This window comes from Dendrobium catenatum, unplaced genomic scaffold (genome assembly GCF_001605985.2).
Source record: "Dendrobium catenatum unplaced genomic scaffold, ASM160598v2 fragScaff_scaffold_1191, whole genome shotgun sequence".
NCBI classification, from domain to species: domain Eukaryota; kingdom Viridiplantae; phylum Streptophyta; class Magnoliopsida; order Asparagales; family Orchidaceae; genus Dendrobium; species Dendrobium catenatum.
Window position 1 is genome coordinate 258605 of NW_021319653.1, and position 10322 is coordinate 268926.

The window sequence follows — 10322 nt, forward strand, 5'->3', positions numbered from 1 at the left end:
TCCCCTTCCACACTTGAGAAGTCATGTCTTTAGCTATCTCATTTCGTAACATTCTGAAGCCTTTTTCTGAGTCACATGTCAGTTTCTAAGTCACATGTAAGTTTATTTTGCTATTCTTATTAATCTGGTTTATTAAGAATGAAGATAAGCTTCTGTAAGTTTCTCTAAGATCATCATTCTTCTCTTATATGGTTCATTGTGTTTTGATTTTACCCAATGTAAAACCTCATAAATAGAGGGAGTTACGCTTTTGCTAAATAAAATATGAAAAATTCAACCTTTCTTGCTTTCTATTTCTTTTCTACTTCTTTCTTTCTTAGAACTTTTTTTTGAACTTGCTTGTTGGAAAGTCATGATGAAAATTCTTTTTGTTGATAATAGCCTCTGTGTTCTATTGATACATTTTCAAAATTTTAATAAAAATTTTCATTGCTCCATCTAGTTTTTAGGGAGAATTTGTATAGCATATCATAAAGTTTATGCCATAATCCAAAGAATGAATGTAAATCTGAATTCTATTAGTGATAGGGCATTCTGTAGAAGCAATGCGCGGCGATCTAACCCTATTGTGGTGAGAAGTCGGAAAGGGTTTGCCGGTTTTTACTTATGAAATCTCCACCGTAGTTTAACTCGACTTTGGTGAGAAATATGTATGGGTTGGCAATGTTATCAAACATTAATGATTAACAAAAATCATAATAATTATTTAAGCAGAATAATAGTTAAATTTTCATTTAGATTTGATTAGTGGTTGTTGATTTGCAAAATTAGTTTCTTGTGAATGAAAAAACAATTAGGATTATAACATGACATTCACATATAATCTTGCCTTTTCGATGAAAATATCAAACCATTAAAAACTCTAGGTTTCTATCTTCGTTTCCAAATAAAAATTTATTTTCAAATTTAGAAATATAAAGAAAAATGTTAAAATAATTAATTTTGATTCCATCTGTTCTTGTAAACTTCACATTAAGAGGAGTTCATATAGTTATGAGTTATGACTAAGTTTTGTAAGTAAAAGAATTAATATAAAGCAAAACAAATAGTAATCAAATGCAAAAGTAAAACATAAATAATATTTAACACAAATAATACTCTAAGTCTTTTTCAATAAATGAAGCAAAAAATATAATGTGAATAGACAACAAGTGAATAAGTGAGATGAAATAATTTAGTTCATACGACGGATTAATTCAATAAAAATCATGCCATAAAAAATTCAACAATAAAATGAGAGTAAATAGACATAATCATTTTAAAATTTTTAGAATACATAATTAAATTAAATAATCAAGAATGGCTAACCTCCAAATAGAAGTCCTAATTCAGACAATTATTTTGAAGAAATCAGATTAGTGGAATAAATGATAAACTCGACAATGTTAAGGACCGTTCGTCTTCTTCAAACACAGTAGCATGCAATCTGTAGCAAACAATCTTTAAGATAACACATGATGAGTTTGAGATTAGCAATGCAGTGTTCTCAAAACTTTTTTAAAGAATTGATCTTTATAAACCAACAAGCCATAATCCATCAAATGAAATAAAATATTAGAAATCCAATGAAATAATCGTTTATTCCATAAGTTCTCATTTGTATTTTAATTACTACTATACAAAAAAAAAAACAAAATAACTTCATAAATAAACAGAAGAAAAAGAAATAGAATGAAATGTGTTCACAAAACAACAAAAAAGAAAACAGTAAAATAACTACATAAGTTTCATAATCCGTTTTAGGTCCCCTTTCAAGGATAACTGCAGCACGTAGGTTGGGGCAAGTTATTATTTCACTTCATAAAAATTGAATTATCCAACCGCAATCAACTCTACTCAAAATTTTAGCTTAGGCTGGAAAAGAATAATGAAATCTTACCAAACCCTAAACTATAACCAGTTCAACTGATGACAATACACCTACATCCTAACCAAATCCTAATTAAAGAAGTTGAAATTGGGCACTTCGGTCACATCTTTCCCTAAACCCTACAACACCAAAGCTATAAAAGGCAACCTTTTCAGTAATGGTTGAAGTCAACCACTACGGAGCTAAATAACCAGGAGTTCCTCTCACTCTAGAGTTATTTTTTTTATAAATCATCTCTCTGCTTATGCTGCTTCATTAGCTCCATCTTTTATCACTATGTATCTCATAGAATATTTTTTATGGTCATTATTGGATCTACTTAGGTACTCATGTTTTTGAGCATGCCATTCCACCCAATCCTTTCAAACTTATCTAACCAACTCATGCAGTTCTTATCGGCAAACTATGATTTTTCACTTTATAGTTTATCGGCATAACATGACTAATTGAACGCAAATTATTCTTCCTCCCAATCAATCTAAAATGGCATCATTCAAGTCAAGCATGCACAATTATTCTCCACTAAATAATAACTGTGTAGATGCATAAATAGAACATATTAGGTCCAAGATGGATTTAAACAGTAACAACAATGCTACAGAAAGAGTTGACCAAGCATTACAGAAATATTATATTTGGGTCATATGGTCAGAAAGAAACTCATATTTACATTAAATTTAATGGACGAAGCGAGCTTGCCATCATCAGATATCCCAAAATCAATATCTTACTCCATACAATTTTAACTATTGTAATCCATGAGTACAAATCAACAAGTGGAGTAATCATTCAACAGGGCAATCATCTAATAGTCATCTAACACCTTTAACGACTTTAAAAAAACAATGAAAAGCAATAGACTTTATGATAGCCTGCAGAAGTAGCTTCCACAGTATTCAGCCACGCAAATAATTTTTGTAATGCAAGCTTCAAAAAGGGCTAAAGTAATACAAAAAAATTTAAGAGAAACACAAACATTGTTATAGCTCCTAACAGAGATTTGACAGAAAAAAATAAATCAATGGAAAAAATAACATGTATTTGAAAATTTTCATAAAAGTTCGGAGATCTTACATGAAATGTGAAGGAGAGTTCCAGCCGACTGGTGGTTTGCAAGCTTCAAAATGTGCTGAAGTAATACTAAACAAATACAATTAAAAGAAAGACACAAGCAATGTTATAGCTCCTAACAGATAATTGACCGAAAAAAAAAATCATCAATGGGAAAAAGAGCATGCATTTTAAAATGTTCATAAAAGTTTGGCGAGCTTAAATGAAGTGCGGTGGAGTGTTGAAGCCGACTAGTGGTTTGATGGGTTTTGCGATACACAAAGACGGATCAGGTGATGCGTTCGACGAGCGGGAGATGAGCGAGAACCAATACTGCATGAAAGAGGTAGATAGCCAAAGAACTGAGAATAAGTGATGAGATTGGGTTTAAATGGTGATCCGTTGCGCAAGTTACCTTGTTCGTGCGGGAAGATCAATGGACGGAGAAGTAACGCTTGGGTGTAAATGCTTATGCGTTGGTGAGTAAGTCGAAAGTGAAAGGGCATGGTGCAGTAGTCGGAAGCGAAACGCCTGGATGACGGGGATGAACTCGATCGGAAGCGAAACGCCTGGGTGCATTAGCTGTCAGAACTTTGCGGCGGGGATGAAGTCGAGCGGAAGCGAAACGTCTAGGTTTAGAAGCTTTCGAAATGGTCTGACGGATGAAGAAACACTCGGCTGTAGAAGGAATTAATTTAAGATTTATGTAAAAATTAACGGTCATGATATGAAATTAAAATCACTTACGGATCGGATTTTTATAGGAATATAAATTAATTAAGAATATGAAGAGTTCTAAATAAAGTTATTAAGAATATGAATAATTATAAATGAAGAGTGTAGATTAATTTATAATTTATAAATGAACGACTCAGATTTGCTATGGGTGGACTCCCAAGCCACACTTTTATAGTAGTATAGATTTCATATTAATGATCACTGCAAGCCACCACCATTATTCAAGTGTTATCCGTTGGTTGCTATTGTATGATTATCATCTTTTGGTTATTATTATCTGTTGACCTCATTTTTTTGTATGAGGTCACTAAAGCCCTTCCAAACTCCAGATTAATTTTTGATCCTAGGATCTACTCTAGACCTTAGGATTCTTTCCTAGAGCTAGACCTTAGAGCCTACTCTAGAGCCCAGGATTCCCTTAGATCCTAGATTCTAGAACCCCTCTAGATCTTAGGACCAATCCAGACTAAATTCAATCCCCACCTTTGATCAACTCCAACCTCAAATCAATCCATACCTTCTATCAACCCAACTTCAAATTAATCCTTACCCTTAATCAATTCAAATCTTAAACTTCATTCAATTCAAATCCAAATTAATTCAAACTTTGACTCAATCCACTTGAGAATCCAAGTTTCAACCTAGACTTTGATCCTACCTTTGATCTAAGCTTTGACCCCATCCAATCACTAATAATCACCACATGATTGTAAATGATTTGGATATTTCAATATTAATCATTCAAACTTGAAATCCATTCCAAATCCAAAAAAAATCCAGACTCAAATTCTAAATCCTAAGGCCCTGTCCTAAAGACCTTTTTCATTGAATTTTCAAATACTTTGAAACCCAGTAAAATGATCTCTGATTCAGAGTCTACCACTTGCAAAGTGATAAGACATGTCTCTAGAGGGTACCCTTCAAATTTGAGCCCATTCTGAGGTCTCTAACCCCAGAATCTAAATCCAAATCCAAAGGCTGTAAAAGCTTCAGATATTTACAACCTATGCCACTGGACCTTTGGCCTTGAAGATTCTGACCCTAGAACCTTCACCAAAGCCTCTAATCAATTCCAGACCATTAATCTTGACATGTTGATTAATAAACTGAAACTTTTTGGACTCATTTCAACCCCTAGTGGTCATGAGCCTAAAATGACTAAAATACCCCTATGGGGCTCAAGTATTGATTTCCAACCAAATGAGCTCCAAATTGAATCCAACCACCTCCAGCAAGTTTCAATTATTATTTCAAATTTATTGAACCCATTCCCTGCTCCTAGGTCAACCTAGTTGACCAAGTCAACAGGGTTGACCTAAGAGGACCCTTAAGGGTTCAAATAGGGATTTTGACCAAATTGACCCCTCCAAACCCTGGGACCACATCCAGTAGACTCAGGATGACATTCTGAATTTGTTGAATCCATTTCCAGCCCCTGAACCCAACTGGTTGACCAAGTCAACTAGTTTTAGCCTAAAAGCCCATTAAGGGCCCATTAAGCATTCGAGCAACAACTCCCGAAATTCCTGGATGCGGCGAAATTCCGCAAATCCGTAAATCCTAATCCCGCTAGAATCGGATTTAGGAAGTGCACCTAGAAAGCCGCCGCACAAGCAGAAAGTTACCTTCAACAAGCAACACCCGCCGCCGATCGCATCTCATCCACTCAATTTAACCAAAATGTCGTAACTCCCCCGCCTCGGAAACGTGATGGTAAAAGGGTAGAATAAGCTCGGAGAACACGCAAGTCGAACCGCCAAGCCCGAAGTAGAACCAGCGCAAAACTCGCAAGTAGGAAACGAAGCCTGAAAGAAATAAGATGAGGGAAAAGGCACTAAACTCTGCGTTGTTTGTATATCAGCTTGAGAATTAAAAATATATTAATTAAGTAAACAATTACATAATACTCCGAACAAGCCACGCGTCCCGACGGGCCGCCCGTTTGACTAATAAATGGATTTAAATTCATTTTAATTACCATAACTTCAAAAATCATAATAAATAAAATACAGAACCAAAAAATGAGTATAAATATATCAAACTGTCATAATTTTATCTGGTTTTTTAAAAATGAGACTATTTTGATTATTATTTTATATAATTTAAGAAATACAGAAAATGACATTTTATTTTTAATTAAATATAATATAGTATATTACTTTGAAATTTGGTATGAATATCATAAGATATATGACTGATTTCCAGAAAAATTTCAGAGTTATTTAAGTAAATTTTAATATTAATTTGAGTTATATGATTATTTTGATAGTTTATTAATATTTAATAAATATTATGATAATCTTATATTTAAAAAGTTATTTTCAAATGACTCCAAGTCAGTGGGTCTCTCATTCCTTAAGATCTTATTTTTATAATATCTTCAATTATTTATCTAATAATATATATATATATATTTACATATATATTGTGTATATATATATTTATATATATAATATATTTAAAAATCTACTTTAAATTAATTATATTATATTATATATTAAATCCCTAAGAGTTTGAGAGAAGAGTTTGAAATTTTAAGCATAAGTTGGATATGTGAATGGAATACATGGGGGAAGGTGATTAATGGGTAATTATATCCTAATTATTCATTAATCACAATTTAGCTATATTAATAAAAAAGGGTCTAGTCTTTGCATGTTTAGGATGCACACACCACCTAGCCTAGGCTCTCCAGTCTTAAGGACTTTGATTGTGCCATTTCATATGCTTATTTATGCTTTTGTTTAAGGGTTAGACAATGCATTGATTTGAGCCCATTAAACTTAGTGTCATTAAGGACAATAATTAAGGATTTGTATAGAAAACTTAGAATATTTCCAATAATTAGGATTCACTCCTCTTGAGTGAAACTTCAAACATTTAAACTTAGTGACATTCTCACCCTTAGGAAAAATTTTCACTGAATTTAGAAGTCATTAAGACCCTTAATCAAATTTCCTAAGTTTATACCCTTAATTAAGCCTTTAAAACTTCTAAAAAAATGTAATAAATTCATTTTAAATCCAAAAAATTATGTATAATACCTCTATCTGACCAGAATTAGATTCCCTATTAATTAAATTATAACCCAGCTGATTTGACAGCAGGTTAATGCCCAGTTTAATTTTAAGTGGAATCCAACTTTTAATTTGAATTTAATAATTATAATATTTAAAAATCCCAAAAATTTCCCAAACACTTGGGAATCACTCCTTAGGTTATTTCTGACCTTTGGAGATATTTTCAAGATTTAGGAAACCATTTGGAGCAAAATCATCAAGAGAGCCTTAATTGAAAAATTAAATAATTCCAATAAACCCCTAAACTTCCAAAATTCATTATTAATTGTAGAAAACTCCAAATCAATCAAACTCAGTGGCTAATCACTCTAATTAAAATATAGTATTTTCCAAATTTCAAACCCCAAAATCTGGTCAAAGTCAAAAAGTCAATAAATTGGTCAACTGTAGTTAAAAACTAGTTCAAAACTTCAAACATTTCGTAATAAAATGTAGAAAAATCCGATTTCAACGTACTTACCTTCTAACTGATCGTAGTGAGGTCTAGTATTTTAATAAAATACAAGCATTCCATAATTTGAGCTTAATCAAAATTCAACTTTTGACCCTTTAATTAACCGATTAAAATATTCAATAATTCATAAAACTCAAAATTATTCTAAAATTCAGGAAATATTGGCTTAATGTTTAAAACACTTAACAAATCCTTTAAAAACAACAACCACCTTAAAGATGAAGTTTATTGGCTGGACTACTCCGGGCTGCGGGGCTAAGTGTCCTAAGGAGGCTGGTTCCTCGAGCCTGGTGGCACAACGCCACGAATGTGATTCTAAGGGGGAATCTAAAAAATAGTATAATATTAATTCTATAACATTTTTTGAATTATTATTAAATAAAGCTTACTTAAACTCATTTTTTTAAAAAATCTATAATCTACTTAGCTTATTCAAAACCTGGTTTAAATTAATAATAATTATTACATTTTAAAAATCTCTTTCATAAATTTGGTTATCGGCTGACTACTCCGGGCTGCGGGGCTAAGTGTCCTAAGGAGGCTGGTTCCTCGAGCCTGGTGGCACAACGCCACGAATCAATTAATGGCAAACTTAAATTAATCAACTTTAAAAATCAGTAACTAACTCATTTTTGTATTAATAGTACTCCTTATCAATCACCAACTTAAATAACTTAATCAAACCCCGATTGCTACTGGGTAACCCAGGCCTACGAGGCTATTAGCTTAGCCCCAAGGAGGTGAAATAAACTTCACGCCTCGGTGTGAAACAAAGGTAGTAATCAATAACTTTTAAAATATGTTTATTTAAATCTTTAATCTACTAATACTTAATCTAATCTAAATCTTTTGAGCCTTAACAAACCCAGACTTTTAGACAACTTCAACTAATAACCCACTTTAGATCTACCCCAACCCACAACTTTCTCACACACTTTAGATGATGTGCTAGGACAACCAACTCTAGATCTAGGTTAGGCCGGTGTTTACTTTACTGGCTGTGTGCCGGAGTTTTCGTAGTTTTCACTGCATGTTGTGGATGAAATTGCTTTGCTGTGTCTGCTTACTTTTTCTGTACTCTGTGGATGGATTGATGTGTTTGGCGACTAGAATACCTTAGGTTAGGTACGATCTGGATGTTGACAACAGTTTTTGGCAGGTGGCCACGCTCAGCAGGGCAGTATAAAAGGGGGCAAATCAAAAATTGCATAAATATTATAAAATCTTTGCACAGGTTGCTTCAGCTGCTAAAGCCCCAAATCATAAAAAGAGCGAGGCCAGTGTGTTTACTTTCTTTCCTGCTCATATACAATGCTTGGGAATAACTCTCTTTTTTTTTTATATATTAGTTGCTTAGGATAACCTGCAGGTGAGTCTAGATTTTTATATTGAGTCAATGTATATTTGTGTAAGTGTCAAGTGTTGTGAAAGTATATTTTTGAGTTGGGATATATAGTCCAAAGTTTGGATTCCAAAGAGGAAGAGAATACCCCTTTGGGGAACACCCTTTCCATTTGGAAATCCAAATTTGGATCATACTTCTTCCTTACCCAAAGAGGAAAGAGTGGCCTTCCCCTTTTAAAGGGAAGTGCCCTCTTACCCATTTGGGTAATCCACTACGAAGATTCCAAGAAGACTAAGAAAAGGAGTCCAAAGAAGAACAAGATTGAAGATTAAAGATTGAAGATTGAGAGTACCCCACTCAAAATAAACTTGCGTCATTACTAGGTTTAGAATCCGGGTTGTTGTCAGTGGTGCCCGGCCACTTTACTTTCTGTAATACTCTGGTTTGTAATAAGCAAGGCAATTCGGCCTAGGGACATTTATTAATTAGTTTAATTAATGATGTGACGAATTGATTGCCTTTAGGACTACCTGCTTTTATTAGTTTTTTGGCGATTGTGTGCCGCTTTTTGTTTTTGCCTGGACTCGTGAGGCTCGTGAGGGTGTGAAAAATTTTTTTATATTCATAACCTTAAAGTCTAAAATTTTAGTGAGTCTAAATAACATAGAAATATAACGAATCTAGGAAATTAGCAGGGGATCGACCCCGGGGTCGCATGCATATTTCTGCACTTCTCTTTCCTTGTTTTTAGACCCTTCCCGCCTGCGGTGTAGAGTCCAGGATAGTCTGACCTATGAGGACGAGTGCCGGACCTGGGGAAAGTCCAGTCTTCTAAAAAATTATTTTTATAGCGTTTTTAAAATTCAAGCATACTTATTTAGAAGTTGTCGACACAGAGCATTAGCAATTAGAAGCCAACAGATAAGAGTCAAAATCTTATCATAGTCCTTAGCATAGCACCCAACATAAGTCTAGATGGGCCAATGAGAGAAAATCGTATCGATGTCCTTCCCAACTCCCAAAACTTTAACAAACGTCCCTACCACTCTTTCATAAAAGACCAGGACTCATCTCTTTTAAATTGACTAGGTGGTTAGCTGGCTCCCCAATCCAGGCCGGGGTAAGTCCAGACCTTGCACTGCATTAGTTAGGTACGGACACGAGGGGTCCAGTGTCCAAAATAGATTTAGGATCCGGGGCAGATCTTTGATTATAAGACCCCAAACTTCGGGAATCTAATCCCAAATTTCTAATAAAATACTCAACTCTAATTAATATATCATTTCAATCTAAAACATAAAGCCCACAACTTAGATTAATAGGGACATTTATGGATGGTTCCGGAATCTCAAAGCACTCACTCCTTCCCTTGAATCTGTTATAACTGTCAATCTCGCTCCATTCCCGTTTGATTTTCCAATAATTCTATTCATGTTTTGATATCACTCTCTAGAAACTCTAACAAAATTCTGCCACATTTTAATCGGAGATTTTTGTAGGAGATTTGTCTCCCTACGATGTAATTAACTACAAGGTCTTGCGCCGTAGAGATTTGAACCCCACACACCTGATTTTAAAATTGATTTTTAAAACTCACTAGATTTTTTGGGAAAAGTTAAAGAATGATCGTCGTCGTTGCATTAGAAGAATTATCGTAGAATGGTGTCATTTCCCTTTGGGAGATACATCCTTCTTCGATAAGGCTTTGGATGTGAATGCGACGATCATACTTCTTGAATATTGTAATTGGGTATTTAGCTGAACTCTACTTTGTTCCTTCGGGGT